The sequence below is a fragment of the Hyperolius riggenbachi genome, chromosome 11 (assembly GCF_040937935.1).
Source record: "Hyperolius riggenbachi isolate aHypRig1 chromosome 11, aHypRig1.pri, whole genome shotgun sequence".
Taxonomy (NCBI): domain Eukaryota; kingdom Metazoa; phylum Chordata; class Amphibia; order Anura; family Hyperoliidae; genus Hyperolius; species Hyperolius riggenbachi.
This window is the reverse complement of record NC_090656.1, coordinates 141,445,081-141,466,862: the sequence shown is the minus strand read 5'-3', so window position 1 is coordinate 141,466,862 and position 21,782 is coordinate 141,445,081. Positions and strand designations below refer to the sequence as shown.

At 47.1% G+C, this 21,782-nt stretch overlaps 1 long non-coding RNA gene across 1 annotated transcript in view; it reads right to left on the bottom strand.

Annotated features, from left to right (window-relative positions):
- LOC137537633 (uncharacterized) overlaps positions 1-21,782 on the bottom strand; it is a 364,959-nt gene that overhangs the window by 271,053 nt on the left and 72,124 nt on the right. The window lies entirely within an intron of this gene.

Sequence of the window (21,782 nt, the reverse complement as noted above, 5' to 3'; positions counted from 1 at the left end):
CCTGTGGAATGAATCTGATCTCAAGCAATATCTCCTACTGTGTAACACCCTTCTCTCGGGTGCTCTCCTCAAAGTATTACTGTTGCACCAAACACTCTTATCACTCAGGTGTCCAGAGGTTAGAGATATATCTGATTATCGGTGATACTGCAGATCATCAATAATCGGGTATATATCTATATTCTCGGTGATACTGCAGATCACCGGTAATCAGACCCTCTCTGTGTTACACCGATCGTTACACCCCCCCTTATCAATTCGCCAGTGCAATATTTACATCTGTTCTTCCCTGTAATAACCCACTGATCACCTGTCAATCACCTGTCAATCACCCCCTGCCACTGCCCCCCATCAATCACCCCCTGTCACTGCCACCCATCAATCAGCCCCTAACCTGCCCCTTGCGGGCAATCTGATCACCCACCCACACCAATAGATCGCCCGCAGATCCGACGTCAGATCACCTCCCAAGTGCAGTGTTTACATCTGTTCTCTACCCTAAACACCCACTAATTACCCATCAATCACCCCCTATCACCACCTGTCACTGTTACCCATCAGATTAGACCCTAATCTGCCCCTTGCGGGCACCCAATCACCCGCCCACATGCTCAGATTGCCTTCAGACCCCCCCTTATCAATTCGCCAGTGCATTATTTGCATCTGTTCTTTCCTGTAATAACCCACTGATCACCTGTCAATCACCTGTCAATCACCTATCAATCACCAATCACCCCCTGTCACTGCCACCCATCAATCACGACCTGTCACTGCCACCCGTCAATCACCCCCTGTCACTGCCACCCATCAATCAGCCCCTAACCTGCCCCTTGCGGGCAATCTGATCACCCACCCACACCAGTAGATCGCCCGCAGATCCGACATCAGATCACCTCCCAAGTGCAGTGTTTACATCTGTTCTCTCCTCTAAACACCCACTAATTACCCATCAATCACCCCCTATCACCACCTGTCACTGTTACCCATCAGAATAGACCCTAATCTGCCCCTTGCGGGCACCCAATCACCTGCCCCACACACCCAGATTGCCCTCAGACCCCCCCTTATCAATTCGCCAGTGCAATATTTACATCTGTTCTTACCTGTAATAACCCACTGATCACTAGAGATGTGGCAAACGGTTCCCGAACCGTTCGCCGGCAAACATCTCTGAATACATGGGGCTTTTACTACTTCCGGGTCGCTCTGACCCGGAGTAGTACGCCTGCGCTTCCCGGCGAAGCGCGTCCTAGATCGCGCTCCTGTTGCCGGGCACTTTCTGCGCGTGTGCGTGACGTCATGAATGATGTCACGCTCATGCGCAGAGAGTGCCCGGCAACAGGAGCGCGATCTAGGACGCGCTTCGCCGGGCAACGCAGGCGTACTACTCCGGGTCAGAGCAACCCGGAAGTAGTAAAAGCCCCAGAGATGTTCGCCGAGCAAACAGTTCGCAACATCTCTACTGATCACCTGTCAATCACCTATCAATCACCCATCAATCACCCCCTGTCACTGCCACCCATCATTCACCCCCTGTCACTGCCACCCATCAATCAGCCCCTAACCTGCCCCTTGCGGGCAATCTGATCACCCACCCACACCAATAGATCGCCCGCAGATCCGACATCAGATCACCTCCCAAGTGCAGTGTTTACATCTGTTCTCTCCTCTAAACACCCACTAATTACCCATCAATCACCCCCTATCACCACCTGTCACTGTTACCCATCAGAATAGACCATAATCACCTATCAATCACCCATCAATCACCCCCTGTCACTGCCACCCATCAATCACCCCTTGTCACTGCCACCCATCAATCAGCCCCTAACCTGCCCCTTGCGGGCAATCTGATTACCCACCCACACCATCAGATTGCCCCAGACCTACCCTCAGATCACCTCCAAAGTGTATTGTTTACATCTGTTCTGCCATCTAATCACCCACTGATCACCCATCAATCAGCCCCTGTCACTGATACCCATCAGATTAGACCCTAATCTGCCCCTAGGGCACCCAATCACCCGCCCACACCCTCAGAACGCCCTTAGACCCCAGCCCATAGACATTACCTGGTACATCAGTTTTCCTCTCAGCTATAACTGACAGCAACTGATATTTTACTGACAGCAACTAATATATTTCAGATCTGACAAAATATTGTCAGAACTGTAAGGGATCATTGTCAGAAGAAAATGGCTTCTGAGAGGAACTGATGGCAAGGTAACTATATAATGTTCATTTGAAGTTAACTCATGTGTTTATTTTAAATATTTTACTGAGTACAGGTTCTCTTTAAGGGGCGAACAGACTGTGGACCTCAAGTGGTTAAGTGGACAGGTGTTTCCCCTTAAATTTGAATGCATCATGTTACCTGTGGGGCTGTAGGAAATTTCATGGATAAATCTTTAGTCCAACAATTACACATTCCTACTGGTGCAGTATCAGAAGATGTTTGTATTACTGCTGTTGATGGTTCTATTTTACAGTAGGATCAATCTTTGTCTTCACCTTCTGAAGTTATTATGCAAGTAGGGTCTATGCATACAGAAAGTTTGAAGTTCTATTGTTTAGATATGCCTTCCTATGCAGTAGTGTTAGGAATGCCTTGGCGCAAACAACACAATCCTGTGTTTGATTGGAGCTCAAGTCAGTTGTTGAAGTGGTCTTCACACTGTGAAGAGGTTTGTGTGAAGAAAATCACTATTGCTCAGACCAGTTTCGGGCTTAAGAAATGTTTTCTTGCTGGTTGCAAATTATCATCAGATCTGTGTTCCCAGTTGTATAAAGTTCAGGTTGATGCACCTCAAGAAAAGCCACCAGAAAAACTCATTGTCCCTGTTCATCTGAGATGCCAAGCATTAAAACAATTTCATGAGGTTAAGTCAGTGGGTCATCCAGGGAAAAAGAAAACAAATTGTTGAAAGGACATGTCTGTTGGCCTTCCTTGAACAAAGATGTCATTGCATTTGTTAAATCTTGTTCTGTTTGTGCTCGCAGAAAATCTCCATGTATTGCTCAATGGTCTAGTTCTATGAGAAATGCTGGAATTAGCTGCCAATCGTTATTCCTCAGAAACTCCTTCTCCACCCTTTAAAATGGATGGAAAACAAGTAAATGAAGTTGGATCCTGGGTTCAGCCTCAACAGCTTCATTCTGATTTAGCTGTTTAAGAATGTTATGCTAGAAATCCTGACAAGCCTAGGTTGGAGGGTGCTATAAGGAATCCACCTGTGAGCACCGCCGAGACCCGGGTGGAATCTGTCACTTCCGGGTCTCTGCACTTGTTCCCCGCTGCTGGCCCTGCTGGTGACTCACAGGCCGCACTTGCTGATAGGCGGAGGGCGTGTTCTCAGTATGCCCTCCGCAAAGGTAAACAACAGTCAGTTGACCCGCTCCGGGCTGTGCCAATGATTGGACTGTGAATGATATTTAAATGTGCAGAGTGCTCCCAGTCATTGCCCGTAATAAGCATAGCTTTGGCTAGTTGCTTGGTGTGCACTCTTGATTACTGATTGCTGGACTTTGACCTTGCTTTGTATTTGACTATTCCTGTCTGTTGTGATTAACCCTTGTTTGCTTCCTGGATATCCCTTGTCTGCTGTCTGGATTGACCCTTGCCTGTTTACTGGATACTCTCTTGTCTGCTGCCTGGATTGACCCTTGCCTGTTTACTGGATACTCCCTTGTCTGCTGCCTGGATTGACCCTTGCCTGTTTACTGGATACTCTCTTGCATGTTATCTGAATTGTCTGTTACCTGGGGACTTGCCTGTCATCCTTGTTACTATTGACTATCAACGCTGATTGCTTCAGTTCCTCTGAACCCAGGTAATGACCTATGTGATACCTCTGAACTGTTGAACTGTGTTACTAGCCTCAGTAGAGGCCTCTGGTGGTATATCTGCCTTCTCTGTCAATTGTATACCTGACTCGCTTAAAGAGAAACTCTGAGCAAGAATTGAACTTTATCCCAATCAGTAGCTGATACCCCCTATTACATGGGAAATCTATTCCTTTGAACAAACTGATCATCAGGGGGCGCTGTATGGCTGATATTGTGGTGAAACCCCTCCCACAAAGAAATTCTGAGTACGTACTCTTGGCAGTTTCCGGTCTGTGAATCCTGATGCATTGTGGGAAATAGCTGTTTACAGCTGTTTCCAACTGCCAAAACAGCAAGCAGCAACTACATCCCTTGCCAGCAGTAAAAATGTCACCATGTAATACATGTCAGAATATAAGTCAGGGATTTAAAATATTTTACGATGAGCAAACACTGACTAAATCATATATACATAATTATTGTAAAAATGAAGCGCTTTTTTTATTACATTATTTTCACTGGAGTTCCTCTTTAAGTCCTAATTAAGGCCAGCTAGTGGTGTGCCAGGCAGGGACAGTATAGGTGTCAGTTAGTGGTGTGCCAGGCAGGGATAGCTAGGTGAAAAGCAAGACCGATAGCCTTGGCATACACGCCGACTCCTCAAATTATATCACCAAGCCTTACACTCGCCCAGTGTTTGTAACTTGATCATCTAACTGTGAATGTCCTTTGCTGACTTTCCCTGGAGAAACAAAAACTTCTTGATGGCCCGTAATGGCAATAATGGTAAACTTGCTTGTGCCTCTGCCATCACAGCTTCTCACGAAAAGAAAAAAGAATTGCAAACACCTGATATTTGCACTGTTACATACTAAACAATTAGACAGTCCTATGCTTCCATACTCATTTTTCTATAACACTTTCAAACAAGCCCTCAAAACTCAGCTCTTCAAGAAGGCCTGTACTGCACTGCAGATGCCCTAACTCTCTCTGCTGAGAACCTTTCGATGCAGCCCCCCTCCTATTGTGTCACCACCCACTCCCTTTAGATTGTAAACATTTGGCAGGGCCCTCTCTCCTTGTGTATCATAATTGTGCACTCTACCCACAACACATCGTGAACTTGTATTATTGTTGTTTTATTATTATTATTATTAGACTACTATTCCAGTGTATGATCTGGCATTGTGTATCTTATTGTTTATTACCTGTATATGTGTTGTCTCTATATAAATCCAATAAATAACAATAATCTGGAATGGGGCAAAGCCAGGAACTTATCAGAAACCTTTCATACTGCATGTGTACAAAGCAAGGGTAAGTGTAGAGTACATGTGTTTACATAACGTAGGTTAAGTGTACATCACATAGGCATAGGTAAGATATGAAATATCTTGCAACAGGAAGTAGTTTAGTAAAAATTCTGTACGGAAAAAAAATGTAAAAGGGCCTTTTTTTTTCATTGGAAGGCATCTAAAGCTATGGTTGTGAAGGTGATTCCTTGAACTAGTCGGGATATTGTTCCTGGACTTGTGGCTTTTCTTTGGGCTGAATTGTGAGGTGCAGTGATGCTCAAGAGGTTTTCAACACTTGTGCAGCCATACATGACTCCACTGAACTCAACAGGGAAACAATACACATGTGTGTACATTGACTTATACATTATTGGCCACTGCATTGGCCGCAAGGCTGCCTGCTCAAACTGGTCAAAAACAGAAGAAGATCAATCTGTATATCCACACATAATCTATTTATTACAGATGATTATGTAATCAAAAATCCCATAAAACTATAAGCATTAAACCCTTTAATAAAAGTTGAAGAACGGTCTGGTTGTACTCCAAGAAATATTCTCTGATATACAGGAGCAAGATTTTGCTACTGTGAAACACTTTCAGTACATTTGCCAACTCTTGTTGTGTCAGTTATGTGTCACCAGTCTGTTTCAGGCTTTTCCAAGCCCTTTATCAAGCAGCCACAATAAAAGTGTAAAAAAGCAAGTATGTCAAAAAGGAGTAAATGCCCAGCTAAAGGGGCTAATGGGTGGACAGGGGTGGTCTCTATAGGTTTACTGCATCTCAATCCAGAGGAAATGTAAGCCTCAAAGTCAGAAATTTTCTCAAGGCATCATCTTCCCACACCTAATAATCATAGGGCAAGACAGTGGCATTATTTAAGCTATATAGAATGCCTAGCAGCAGTGATTGAAATCTTCCTTGGGATTAAATAGTCCTGCTTTAGGACCTTCTGTGTGCAGCCAGACAAGCAAGTGGCAGCACACAGCATGCTGCAGAAGTAAATGGGTGCAAACTGTGGCTGTGACTGCCAGCACACCATGTGAAAGCTGGCAGTGGTGGAATGTGTAGAGGCAGAACGACAGGTCAGAGCAGTGGTTACTGCAGAGCATCACAAGTCAAATCTGTAAGCTGGGCCGGATTTACCATAGGGCACTGTAGGCACGTGCCTACAGGTGCCTGATGATGGAACGCCAGCTCACTCCCCTCTTCTAGTGCCTTCCTACTTTCTTCCCTACACAAAGTTCAGAGCAGAGCGTAAATGAGAGGTTACTCACCCAGCTCTGGGCATTCCACTGACAAGATCTCCCTTCAGTCAGGGGCACCACTAGCTACTTAATACTGAGGTTACCTCTGGCTACCTAATGCTAAGGGACACTGGTAAGCTACCTGTGACGTCCAAGGGAAGTAATTGAGAAGTGACAGCTGGGACAGCCAGCACACCTGTGGTGCGGTTTGGCCGAGGTTTATAGTAGTGATGGGCGAACATGATGTTCGGGTTCGAGAACGTTCGGCCGAACGGTGTCCCGATGTTCGGTACGTTCGTGCCGAACACCGAACATAATGGAAGTCAATGGGGACCCGAACTTTCCTGCTTTGCAAAGCCTCCTTACATGTAACATAGACCAAATTTTCAGGGTATGTGGACAGGGGGGGGGGGGGGGGGATAAGAGGAAACAATTTTTTTCCGAAAGGACCTTATAGTTTTTGAGAAAAACGATTTTTAAGTTTCAAAGGGAAATTGTCTTTTAAATGCGGAAAATGTCCGTTTTTTTGGGCACAGGTAACAACAATCTTGTATTATTTTCAAAGCAAAGCAATGAGTTTTGTCGCCATGCAGTGATTAATAAATAGAAATGGGATATTACGGAAAGTGGCAACGCTAAGCCATCACAGATGTTCATGGTCCTTGGTCGGGGTCGGACTCGGGGAGTGTTGCGTAGTCGTTTCCAATCCACGATTGATTCATTTTAATTTGTGTCAGCCGGTCTACATTTGCTGTGGAGAGGCGGATACGCCGATCTGTAATGATGCCTCCGGCAGCACTGAAACAGAGTTCGGACATAACGCTGGCTGCAGGACAAGCCAGCACCTCTATTGCGTACATTGCCAGTTCGTGCCAGATGTGTAGCTTAGAGACCCAATAATTGAAGGGTGCAGATGGATTGTTCAACACGGCTACGCCATCTGACATGTAGTCCTTGACCATCTTCTGCAGGCGATCGGTGTTGGAGGTGGAACTGGGCGATTGCTGTTCTGTGGGCTGCTGCATGGGTGTCAGAAAATTTTGCCACTCCAAGGACACTGCCGATACCATTCCCTTGTGGGCACTAGCTGCAGCTTGCGTTCTTTGTTCCCCTCCTCGTCCTGGGTTTGCGGAAGTCAGTCTGTCGGTTTGAAACTGGCTAGAGGAGGAGGAGGATGTCAATCTCCTCTCTAATGTCTCCACAAGGGCCTGCTGGTATTCTTCAATTTTGACCTGTCTGACACTTTCTCCAATGAGTTTTGGAACATTGTCTTTGTACCGTGGATCCAGAAGGGTATAAACCCAGTAATCCCCGTCGTCCAGAATTCGAACAACGGGCAGGTCGCATTCAATGCAGTCTAGCATGAATTGAGCCGTGTCTGCCACAGTCCTAACAGAATCCTCATCATGTTCTTCTGAGCTTGACGCACCCTCATCATCACCAGCATCACGCCGTCGCCCACCTTCTTCCTCGTCTTCTTCTGCTGTCCATTCCCGCTGAATCGTGGAAGTCCAACGTGCACCGCTCTGTCCCTCGGCAGTGGGGGCATCCAAGTCCTGCTCCAACTCCAGCTGTTCCTCGTCCTCTTCTTCAGCATAGCTGGGAGGACCAGCGTTTCCTGATGCAAATTGTCTGATGTTGGTATCATCATCACGCTGATCGTTGTCCTCTTGAGATTCCCCCACTTGCATCCTGACTGCGGCTTCCTTGATCTGCAACATTGATCTCTTCAGTAAACACAGCAGTGGTATCGTAATGCTGACTGAAGAGTTGTCACCGCTCACAAGCAACGTGGATTGCTAAAAATTTTGGAGGACTTGGCAGAGGTCCAACATGGTGGCCCAATCAGATCCACAGAAGCTTGGTAGCTGCCCGGATGCGCCTCGGTACTGCGCCGTCATGTACTGGACCACTGCACTCTTCTGCTCGCAAAAGCGTGCTAGCATGTGCAGCGTCGAATTCCACCGCGTGGGTACATCACACATCAAGCGATGGTTCGGTAGATTGAATCTCTCCTGCATCTTGGTGAGTCCCTCCGAAGCGGTACTGGACTTTCGGAAATATTTGGCCACTCGTCGCACCTTCAGCAGAAGATCTGCCACGCCTGGGTATGTCCTCAGGAACCGTTGAACAACTAGGTTCATAACGTGTGCCAGGCAAGGGATGTGTCTCAGCTTAGCCAACTTTAAAGCGCGAATGAGATTGCTCCCATTGTCACACACAACCATGCCTGGTTTCAGGTCCAGCGGTGCCAGCCACAAATCGGTCTGTTCCTTGATTCCCTTCCAAATTTCTTCACCTGTGTGCTGCTTATCTCCAAGGCAGATCAACTTCAGTAAGGCTTGCTGACGCATGGCAACAGCTGTGCTGCACTGCTTCCACGACGACCCTATTGCTGGGTTACCGATGCCGGATGAGGTACAGCTTTGAGAGGCGTTGGAGGAGAAGGAGTCAGAGTCGAGATTGGTGCCTCTGAGGGACGCCGGTCCAGCAGTTTGCGGCGTGGGCAACACACCCGCGCCGTAGCCGATGAGGAGGAGTCACTGCCAGGCTCCACAAGGTTCACCCAGTGCGCCGTCAGGGAGATGTATCGACCCTGGCCAAAGGCACTCGTCCAGGTGTCTGTGGTGAGGTGAACCTTGCAGGCAACGGCATTTTTCAAGCTTCTGGTTATTTTGCTAACCACGTGCTCATGTAACGCTGGCACTGCAGACCGCGCAAAATAGTATCGGCTGGGAACCACGTAACGTGGGATGGCAAGCGCCATCATGCGCTTGAAGCTGTTTGTCTCCACCACGCGATATGGCAGCATTTCGCAGGCCACAAACTTGGCTATGCTGGCTGTTAGTGCCACGGCCCGGGGGTCATTTGCTGGCAATTTTCTCTTGCGCTCAAACATCTCCGGGACAGACAACTGAACCGTAGGATCGCACACTGAAGGACAGTTGGTTGTTGTTGTCGTGGTCGTTGAAGACTGGGAAACGTCAAGAGGACTGTTGCGGAAACTGACATCGTCGTCTACTACGGATGTTTGTGCTCCACGTAATGGCTGGGCTGCTGCTGAGGAGGGTCTGGTGACAACGGAGGCAGTGTTGCTGGGGGCTGGAAGCGAGCCGCTACCCTGGCCTTGCGTGTTTGACCACAGAGTGCTATGTTTGGCTACAATGTGGCGGCGCATGCTGGTGGTGGAGAGGTTGTTGACATTTTTCCCCCTGCTCAGTCGGGTCCTGCACACCTTGCAAATCACCATGGTAACATCCACCCTGCAGTCTTCAAAGAAAGCCCAGACTTTTGAGCTCCTGCTTTGCTGGCGAGTTTCTTTCGTGCCTCTTTGGTGTCTCACTTCTACGGCTACGCCTGTTGTGTCCGAAATACCCCGCCTACTTTGTGGCACACGGCGAACTCTTGCAGCAGTGGGTTCTGCAGCAGACTCATCTGTACTGCTGCTATCCCGACGGCGAGGTTCTACTCGATAATCCGGGTCTGTGTCCACATCGTCCAAAACCTCCTCTTCCATCTCCTCATCTGTGACTGTGTCTGTGTGCAGTGGACTAGAGATCCCCAGAACACCCTCTGCGCACCTCACTCCCATATCTTCAAGATGTTCTTGGTGGACCTCCTGCAATTCCAATTCTGGCGCACATCGCTCAGGGATTTGGGTGTCTTCGTCCTCGCCTTGCATTTCAATGAGTTGTGGATCCGGGCACAACATTTCTGGCTGTTCCATTGTTTGTGGGGGTAGGAGTGGGAATAGCTCCTCCGAAGAGCCCATTGTGTCCGGAAATAATTGTTCGGACTGGTTATTTGGCCGTTGTGTGCATGGTGTAGCTGCTGGTTGTGTCACCTTTGTGCCCACTGGCTCCTTGTAACTGGCAGAGGACCTCGTGCGTGACAAGGATGTGCTGGTGCTGCTGCTGCTTAACCCGCTGCTGGACGCTTGAGAGGTCAACCAATTCACTATCCGGTCCTGCTCATGTGGATTAGTGAGGGTTGTTTGTCTGGCACACATGGGTGGTATTGAGTGGGTTTTCTTAGGTGCTCCACTGCGGCCTCTACGTGAACCGTCAGGGGAAACACCTCTTCCCTTGCCCCTCCCTCTTTCACTGGATTTCTTCATTATGGTTGTACTGATCCCAGCAGTACACGCACACTGACTGGCAGTACAGTGGCAATAAGACAATGCTATATAGTATGCTATACACTGGTGACGAACGGAAGTACTACTGATCCCAGCAGTACACGCTGACTGTGGCAGTACAGTGGCAATAAGACAATGCTATATAGTATGCTATATACTGGTGACGGACGGAAGTACTACTGATCCCAGCAGTACACGCTGACTGTGGCAATACAGTGGCAATAAGACAATGCTATATAGTATGCTATATACTGGTGACGGACGGAAGTACTACTGATCCCAGCAGTACACGCTGACTGTGGCAGTACAGTGGCAATAAGACAATGCTATATAGTATGCTATAAACTGGTGACGGACGGAAGTGCTACTGATCCCAGCAGTACACGCTGACTGTGGCAGTACAGTGGCAATAAGACAATGCTATATAGTATGCTATATACTGGTGATGGACGGAAGTACTACTGATCCCAGCATTACACGCTGACTGGCAGTACAGTGGCAATAGACAATGCTATATACTGGTGGCGGAAGTACTACTGATCCCAGAAGTACACGCTGACTGGCAGTACAGTGGCAAATAGACAATGCTATATACTGGTGGCGGAAGTACTACTGATCCCAGCAGTACAAGCACGCTGACTGGCACTACAGTAGTATGACTAGGAGGCTAGGGGGGCCCTGGCTAGCCTAGCTGGTGAGAGAGTCTAACCTGCCTGCCTACCCAAAGCTAAACCCAACTTTAAGTGGCGGAGAAATGACGCGGTTCGGGTATTTATTTACCCGAACCACGTGACCCGCTCGGCCAATCGCAGTGCGAGCCGCGTGTTCGAGCCCGAACCACGTGACCCGCTCAGCCAATCAAAGCGCGAGCCGAACGTTTGGGGAACGTTCGGCCATGCGCTGTCAGGCCGAACATACGTTCGACCACATGGCCGAAAGCGCATGGTCGAACAGGACGAGGTGTCCGGCGGAGCCCGAACCAAACTCGAACAGCCCAAAATCCGGGCGAACTCGAACAGTGGCGAACACTGTTCGCCCAACACTAGTTTATAGGCTCATGGAGAGCAAAGTCTAGGGTGCCAAGACATCTGTGACTATAGGCTCCTGTGATTTAAATCCGGGCCTGTCTGTAAGTGTTATTAGGCTGGGAGCTGTTAACCAGCCCACTGCGATATGGACCACGTGAGCACAGGATCTAAGTGACCACGGGTCTTCACCAGCGTCCCCCTAGTGGAGACGATGGACTTCTCTGCCTAGTGCCCACCAGGTTGCACTCAGGGTAATCCCACAGTGGCTTGGAGAACAGGAGACACTGCTGATTGGAGTGCTGATTGGAGTAGTTCAGATCAGAAGATCGAGATGTCAGTAACAAGCCAAGGGTCAGGGCAGGCGGCAGACAAGAGAGGTCGAGGTAACAAGCCAGAGGTCAGGGCAGGCAGAGATCAAGCGAAAGTCGAGGTCAAAGGCCGAGGTCACAACAGGAGTCAATCAGGATTCAGGAATAACACGGTTCACCAACAAGGGCTAGCCAAGCTGTCAGAATGTGCAGCACTGCACTTGAGGGCAGTGCTGCTTATATACTGACTGCAATCAAGATTGGCGCCAATCTTACCGCATTACGCATGCACACCATGACGCATAAGTTTCTACGCATGCGCATAGGTAAAAGTTTGCATGCACAAAGCTCTGAGCAGGCCCGCGCAACCGTTAGGGCGCGTACGGCGTGACGCTGTACGCCGAAGACAGTGAGAAACAGCAATAAAACCCAGCGTGTTCGCGCGCGCAAGGGCACGCGACCGCTGATGCACACCAGGACGGTGAGTATGACAGTCAGGGCCCCTTTCCACTAGCGGCGTTTGCGATGCTGAATCGCAAAATCGCAAACCGCTAGTGATTTTGAAATCGCTACGGTTTGCTTTTTAACATAGGAATCGCGGTAGGTAATTTCCACTACCGCGATTCGTTTTTTACTCAAACGCGATTGCACCGCGGAGCGATCTTTGCCGTGATTTTGCTATGCAGTGCATTGCATAGCAAAATCGTGAACGCAATCGCCGCGATTCAGCAATCGCTAGCGTTTAGCACGAACGCTAGCGATTGCTAGTGGAAAAGGGCCCTAAGACTGAGGTAATATAATTTATGTTTGCATTGTGCATTTCACCTTGCGCATTCTCTGCTATCCAGCTTGCAAAGTAATCTAGCAAGGCCACCATTATGTATCTGAATTGATAGAAATCGAGTGAATCATGGTCAGTATAACTTCTATGAAAGTCAGTCAATGTGGGGAATATCACTTCATTAAACAGGAAATAGTATGTTATACAGTACCCCGTGCCAACATAGGGTGTGTGCCTTATTACAGGATTGGTTTCCATAGAGGAGTAATCACCATAGTCATACAGCCTTTAAGAATCTGTTTAAATGGATTAACTATCACATCTCCAGTACAGATTGATTCAAACTGTATTTGTGAGGCTGTAAAGAGGTGAAATAATTCAAACATTACTCAGCAGTGACTTGGTTCACATCTGAACCTGACATGAGAATTATTTGTTGTGGTCAAGCTTGGACTGGTGGATATAACTTTCAGCAATAGGGATGATCTTTAATGTGCATGTTACGCCCCATTCAAATTGGCAAAGACTTTTAGGTCCCTATTTTTGACCTCTTGTGACTAACTGATCAGACTGTCTTCTTGAAGGAAACATAATAGGCCAAAGACTACCAGAGCTGTGAGGCCACAAACCAGCTTGTTCTCAGGCTTGTTTCCCTTAGTCAGATGGCTGCATAAGGACAAACACACACACACATTGGAACCACAAAGGAACAGGAATCCATAATATTGTTATGGATTTATTATATCACACCATCTTCCATGGCACTACTACATAGTGTATATAATCATGTCACTAACTATTCCTTTAGGAGCTCACAATATAATGCTGGGCATAGACGGTACGTTTTTTTCTTATCAATCGAGCCGCTGATGGCTCGATTGATAATTTACGACGTGTCCGATCACCGCGTGGATCGATTCCCGGCTCGATCCCCCCGGGCGGACAATGGGCAAAAACAAAGCGCTGATAAGGAAGTGCCCGCGGTGACGCACCAGCATCGAGCCGCTGGCTCGATTCCGGCGCATAAACGTACCGTCTATGCCCAGCATTACATGTTATATTGAACGTGCCTTCATTCTGCAAGATGTATTATGAATTCCACAAAGTTAAAAAGCATTTCCCTTACACACCAGGCATTTCCTGTCTCCGTTAAACTTCAACTACAATTCAACTAGAAGCATGTTCTAATTAACTGTTTTAACATTTTTGCAAGTCTGTATCTGTTCAGCTGTTTAGGCCTTAAAATATTAGTTCTAATTTAAAGTAACACTGCCTCTATCTGCACCATACAATTCAACATTTGCTCTGCAGTACTACTTATAGACGTTTTTATTTTAATGCCAGAAGCGGTGCTCAGATATTTGTAGATTCATTGTCATGTAGGTCATCTGTACTCTCAGAGCTACAGAAATCAGCAAATCAGAATCAGAATTTTAGCCCAGATTACCGTTACAGTCTTGTGTTCTTTCTTATGCAGATTTGTCATTTCTCAGCCTTCAGTTTGCTTCCTTTTGTGCCATCTGCAGTTTCTACATCTTTCTCATCTCATCTCCTCCTGTGTGTATCTACTGTCCCACCCTTCTGTACCTCCACTACTCCCCATAACAACACTCAACGTCTCAAATGTGTCCCCATTGCATCTCCACTCAGCATTCATCCTCTTCCTCTGTGGAACTAATTGCTTCTTCTCCCACTTACCTGCCCCCTGCCCTGGTCTGCCCCCCCCCCACCCCCCACCCCCCCTCCATCACCACCACCTCTCATTGATTTCACAGGTACCCTTCCTGTGCCCCCGTCATTCCCATGCAGTTCCTTGTTTAGTTGTCAGGTGGGGATAGTGATGAACTGACAAGTGCAATCATTGGCAAGCAATGATGCACATACAGTGTGTGCATGTGTGCCCATTCATGCCCTAAAATAGGTTCATGTCTAAGTGTGCAAAAGCTCAGGAGAACTTCTGTGCCAAGGAATCTGCTGCATTTTGTATGTTTATAAGAGTGCATTTACATGATTTTCTGTGTATGCAAGCATGTGCATCAAAGTACTTTGGTGTCAAAAGGCCTACCTAAGCCTGCAGTGGGGACCTATTATCATTTAGTATTTATATAGACCTATTTCGTGTTATTTGATTATCAGCTACTCATTATATGCACCTGTTTCTGGTATATCTAATAACTTGTTGCTGACTTGAGCTTTGCTCTGGACTTGTTCTTTCCTGCATCTTCCTTGTCTTGATAACCTACTGTTGTTCTAGACCAGGCATGGGCAAACTTGGCCCTCCAGCTGCTAAGGAACTACAAGTCCCACAATGCATTGCAGGGGTCTGACAGCCACAGTCATGACCCATAGAGGCAAATGCATTGTGGGGCTTGTAGTTTCGTAAAAGCTGGAGGGCCGAGTTTGCCCACGCCTGTTCTAGACTTATCTGGACCTTCTTCTACTTAATGTCTGGCTTTTTCATCTTTATTATTACCAACTTGAATTGCCTCTGATATACGAATTTTAAGCCTGTTGCTTTACTGCTGCCAACCTGGATCAAAATACATTTTGATATTGCCTTCTGTCTATGCCTTAATTTCTCATTGCTTCTGACATCTGGCAGTTCTTCATCTTGTCCAAGTCCTTTTCCATGGTGCCTACTACTCTTTGTTCCTGAAACAACAACAAAACTACAACAACAAAACATTTGCAAAGCACTTTTCTCATATAGGACCCAAAGTGCATAAGCTTTTCTTAGATCAGTACGTAGTAATGTGTTGCAGGGGGAAAAGTCATGTGATCACAAATGCCAGACTAAACAGGTGGCTTTTCAATTTTGATTTAAATGTCTCCAGGGTTGGAGCTGTCTTTATTGGGCATGGTAAGGCGTTCCAAAGGGTAGGGGCAGCTTAACAGAAAGCTCTGGCTTGCCTGTTATTCTACTTTAACTTGCACTTTTGTGCCCATTCCAGATCTCAGAGTCTCTAGACAGTAAAGTGCAAGAGAGGATGATTTTAACATATAAATCTCCTGCTTCACCACTCTACATAATCTTGTCCTTCCCCTGCTTTTTAAGAGTTTTAGCTTTGTTCATGAATCTATTTGTAAGAATACAGTAGATACAGTGGCTTGCAAAAGTATTCGGCCCCTTTGAAGTTTTCTACATTTTGTCTCATTACTGCCATAAACATGAATCAATTTTATTGGAATTCCACGTGAAAGACCAATACAAAGTGGTGTACATGTGAGAAGTGGAACGAAACTCATACATGATTCCAAGCATTTTTTACAAATCAATAACTGCAAAGTGGGGTGTGCATAATTATTCAGCCCCCTGAGTCAATACTTTGTAGAACCACCTTTTGCTGCAATTACAGCTGCCAGTCTTTTAGGGTATGTCTCTACCAGCTTTGCACATCTAGAGAGTGAAATCCTTGCCCATTCTTCTTTGCAAAACAGCTCCAGCTCAGAAAAAGGTCCGTACACACGCCGGACTGCAGGCAACGACTGGTCCGTCGTCACCTCCCGCTGGATGGGCTTTCCAGCGACAGTCCGGCGTGTGTACAGTCTGTCTGCAGACTGATACGGCTGTTTCTGAGCGATCCGCCTCGCGGATCGCTCAGAAACAGCCGTATCAGTCCGCCGACCAGGGCCATGAGGCGAGGTGAAACTTTTGCATCAGGCGGCACTTCTGGGGGGGCGTCCCGCCCATCCATGGGTGTGGGGGGCCGCCCAAGCTGGAGGGGATAGCGGCCAGGAAGGGGGTATTGGGCCTAGCGGTGGGGAGGGGGGTCGGACCCCCCCCTCCCTCGCCTGGGTCCCCCGTCCTGCGCTCCCCTCCAGCTTTAAACAGTTACGTCGCTGGCTGCAGCTATAAGGGGCAATGGGCGGGGATCACTCACTTCTTCCTCGTTCCAGCGTGCGCTCCACTGACGTCACTTCCTGCCCGCTATTCCCTCCAGCTCGGGCGGCCCCTCACACCCACAGCTTGGGGGGGGGGGGGCGACGATTTCTTGAAAGCTTGCCTCAGGCGGCAAAAAGTCTAGGGCCGGGCCTGCCGCCGATAGACTGTACACACGCCGGACTGTCTGCTGAAAACCCGCCCAGCGGGAGGTGACGACAGACCCGTCATTGCCTGCAGTCCGGCATGTGTACGGACCTTAAGATTAGATGGACCGCGTTTGTGAACAGCAGTTTTCAGATCTTGCCACAGATTCTCAATTGGATTTAGATCTGGACTTTGACTGGGCCATTCTAACACATGGATATGTTTTGTTTTAAACCATTCCATTGTTGCCCTGGCTTTATGTTTAGGGTCGTTGTCCTGCTGGAAGGTAAACCTCCGCCCCAGTCTCAAGTCTTTTGCAGACTCCAAGAGGTTTTCTTCCAAGATTGCCCTGTATTTGGCTCCATCCATCTTCCCATCAACTCTGACAAGCTTCCCTGTCCCTGCTGAAGAGAAGCACCCCCAGAGCATGATGCTGCCACCACCATATTTGACAGTGGGATGGTGTGTTTAGAGTGATGTGCAGTGTTAGTTTACCACCATAAATAGCGTTTTGCATTTTGGCCAAAAAGTTCCATTTTGGTCTCATCTGACCAGAGCACCTTTTTCCACATGTTTGCTGTGTCCCCCACATGGCTTGTGGCAAACTGCAAACAGGATATCCTATGCTTTTCTGTTCACAATTGCTTTCTTCTTGCCACTTTTCCATAAAGGCCAACTTTGTGCAGTGCACAACTAATAGTTGTCCTATGGACAGATTCCCCCACCTGAGCTGTAGATCTCTGCAGCTCATCCACAGTCACCATGGGCCTCTTGACTGCATTTCTGATCAGCGCTCTCCTCGTTCGGCCTGTGAGTTTAGGTGGACGGCCTTGTCTTGGTAGGTTTACAGTTGTGGCATACTCCTTCCATTTCTGAATGATCGCTTGAACAGTGCTCCGTGGGATGTTCAAGGCTTTGGAAATCTTTTTGTAGCCTAAGCCTGCTTTAAATTTCTCAATAACTTTATCCCTGACCTGTCTGGTGTGTTCTTTGGACTTCATGGTGTTGTTGCTCCCAAGATTCTCTTAGACAACCTCTGAGGCCGTCACAGAGCAGCTGTATTTGTACTGACATTAGATTACACACATGTGCACTCTATTTAGTCATTAGCACTCCTCAGGCAATGTCTATGGGCAACTGACTGCACCCAGACCAAAGGGGGCTGAATAATTACGCACACCCCCACTTTGCAGTTATTGATTTGTAAAAAATGTTTGGAATCATGTTTGATTTTCGTTCCACTTCTCACGTGTACACCACTTTGTATTGGTCTTTCACATGTAATCCCAATAAAATTGATTCATGTTTGTGGCAGTAATGTGACAAAATGTGGAAAACTTCAAGGGGGCCGAATACTTTTGCAAGCCACTGTAAGTGGCACTGTTGTACCCAGTGGCAGACACAGCCAGCAGTGGGCCCCTGTGCAAAATACCAATTATGGCCCCGGACAGGCAGTTAAAAGTGGATGTGGCCATAACTAAATTGGGTGTGGTTACACATTGCATATATTTACCAATATAGTTTATGGCAACCTTCCCTGAGGCCCAGAAATATTTCTTGATGCATACATGTAACATCTGCATTATACAGGTTACTGAACAAAAGCAAAACTTAACCCCAATCCTGCATCAAGACAGACAATGACATGATAGGCTCTGTCTTTTATACTTGAATGCACACCTGAGGTGAGAGGGATATGGAGGCTGACATAATTATTGCCTTTTAAACAATGCACATTGCCTGGCTGTCCTGCTGATTCTCTGTCTCTAATGCCTGGAATACACGGTGCTTTTATGCCCCGGTATCGAGACAGCTGCTTGATGCTGGCGCGTCACCGCTCATCCACGTGTGCGCGTGGATCGATTCCCGCTCGTCCCCGCGGGCATGCCTTATCAGCCGCTCAATTCCCCGCTATTGTCCACCCGCGGGGATTGAGCGGGGAATCTATCCGGCGGGTTATCGGACCTGTCGGATATTATCAATCGAGCCATCAGCGGCTCGACTGATAAGTAAAAAACAAACCGTCTATGCCTAGCATAACACATTTAGCCATAGAACCTGAACAAGCATGCAAATCAGATGTTTCTGACTGCAGTGTGGAGCTGACTGGAGCAAATTCAAATCAATCTAGGACTTACTAGCCAAAGATGGCGCAGTCTGCAGTGGCAGTGTGCAATCTAGACTACCTGGCTGGAACCTAGTACAGAGGGTGAGTGAGCTAGGAGGCAGGAGGTGCAGTGAGAAGACAGGACAGGGGATTGTAAATAGGAGTGGCTTCCAAGATGTTTTTGCTATGCAAGTGCTAGATCTACTGCAGGGGTAGCTGACCTGTCGCGTGCGGCTGCAAAAAATTGGCTTGTCGTGCACTGGAAAGTGGGCGCGGTAATGATGGGTCATGAGCAGGGCCAAATGTTCATGAACTTAGCAGCAGTTAGTAATTCACTGACAGTGGACATCAACAGGAAACTTTGAATGAAGCCCCCTCTCCTAATAAAAAATTATATCCTACTTACTATACATATAGCAGAGATTAGATTGTAATGCTGGGAATACACCATGCAATTTTCTGTAAGATTCTCTTATCTTCCACTCATTTTTCTTATCTTTTTTTTCCATTGACTTCTATAAGAAATCGAGCGGAAACTAATCGAGCGGAACATCGGACATGTCGGAATTTTATCATCGAAGGCATCTATCGGAACGAAAGGCATTGTTCTACTCAGCAGGAGATAACCAGAAGACAATGCACCAGAGATAATGACCAGTCTCTACAGAAAATAATCTAATTATGCATTCTAACAGAAAAATCTAACAGGAGAATCTAACAGAAAATTGTATGGTGTATTCCCAGCATAAGATCCTCTGAAGACAGTCAGTGACATGACTATGTACTCAGTAAAGTGCTGCAGAAGATTTCAGTGCTATGTAAATACATAATATTAATATATATAATAGGACATAATGCTGGGTTTACACCATACAATTTTCTGTTAGATTTACCTGCCAGATACAGTGAGTTGCAAAAGTATTCGGCCCCCTTGAAGTTTTCCACATTTTGTCACATTACTGCCACAAACATGCATCAATTTTATTGGAATTCCACGTGAAAGACCAATACAAAGTAGTGTACATGTGAGAAGTGGATCGAAAATCATACATCATTCCAAACATTTTTTACAAATAAATAACTGCAAAGTGGGGGTGTGCGTAACCCTGAGTCAAAACTTTGTTGAACCACCTTTTGCTGCAATTACAGCTGCCAGTCTTTCAGGGTATGTCTCTGCCAGCTTTGCACATTTAGAGACTGAAATCCTTGCCCATTCTTCTTTGCAAAACCGCTCCAGCTCAGTCAGATTAGATGGACAGCGTTTGTGAACAGCAGTTTTCAGATCTTGTCACAGATTCTCAATTGGATTTAGATCTGGACTTTGACTGGGCCATTCTAACACATAGATATGTTTTGTTTTAAACCCTTCCATTGTTTCCCTGGCTTTATGTTTAGGGTCATTGTCCTGCTGGAAGGTGAACCTCCGCCCCAGTCGCAAGTCTTTTGCAGTCTCCAAGAGGTTTTCTTCCAAGTTTGCCCTGTATTTGGCTCCATCCATCTTCCCATCAACTCTGACCAGCTTCCCTGTCCCTGCTGAAGAGATGCACCCCCGAGCATGATGCTGCCACCACCATATTTGACAGTGGGGATGGTGTGTTCAGAGTGATGTGCAGTGTTAGTTTTCCGCCACACATAGGGCTCGATTCACAAAGCGGTGCTAACACAGTTAGCATGCCTAAAAGACTTTAGGCATGATAACCATTGCACCATGCTGGTGAAAAGCCAGTTTAGGCATGATAAGTTTAGGTGTGATAAGTTTAGGTGTGATAAGTTTAGGCATGATAAGTTTAGATAAGTTTAGATCGCTTGCAAAGTCCCGCACGCAAAGCAGCGCCATTAAACTTTATACGAAGTGCACTAGACTTTGTTAGCGTAAAACTTTTGATCAGCTGTGCACTGCGGTGCTAACGTAGTTGGCGCTTAAACTTATCATGCCTAAACTTATCACACCTAAACTTATCATGCCTAAACTTATCACACCTAAACTTATCACATCTAGGCCTCGATTCACCAAGCGGTGATAACTCAGTTATCACGCCTAAAGGACTTTAGGCGTGATGACCTTTTCACCACTGAGTTATCACCGCTTTTTCCTGCTCTTCGCGCGAAGTTACCGCGCGAACGCGCGTTCAAGAGCGCGCGCAAAGTCCCATAGGGTTTAATGGGAGCTTCGCACGAAGCGTCGGGTGCTGCGCGCGCACTTACGCGCGAACGCGCGTACGCGCGGTAACTTCGCGCGAAGCCCTTCTTATCATGCCTAAACTGAGTTTAGGCGTGATAAGGGCCTTTTCACCACGGTGCTAACACTTTGCACCGCTTGGTGAATCGAGCCCCTAAACTTATCATGCCTAAACTGAGTTTAGGCGTGATAAAGGGCTTTTCACCAGGGTGCTAACTGTTAGCACCGCTTTGTGAATCAGGCCCATAGAGTTTTGCATTTTTGCCAAAAAGTTCCATTTTGGTCTCATCTGACCAGAGCACCTTCTTCCACATGGTTGCTGTGTCCCCTACATGGCTTGTGGCAAACTGCAAATGGGACTTCTTATGCTTTCTGTTAACAATGCCTTTCTACTTACCACTCTTCCATAAAGGACAACTTTGTACAGTGCATGACTAATAGTTGTCCTATGGACATAGTCTCCCACCTGAGCTGTAGATCTCTGCAGCTCATCCAGAGTCACCATGGGCCTCTTGACTGCATTTCTGATCAGCGCTCTCCTTGTTCGGCCTGTGAGTTTAGGTGGATGGCCTCGTCTTGGTAGGTTTACAGTTGTGCCATACTCCTTCGATTTCTGAATGATCGCTTGAACAGTGCTCCGTGGAATGCTCAAGGCTTTGGAAATCTTTTTGTAGCCTAAGCCTGCTTTAAATTTCTCAATAACTTTATCCCTTACCTGTCTTGTGTGTTCTTTGGACTTCACGGTGTTGTTGCTCCCAATATTCTCTTAGACAACCTCTGATACCTTCACAGAGCAGCTGTATTTGTACTGACATTAGATTACACACAGGTGCACTCTATTTAGTCA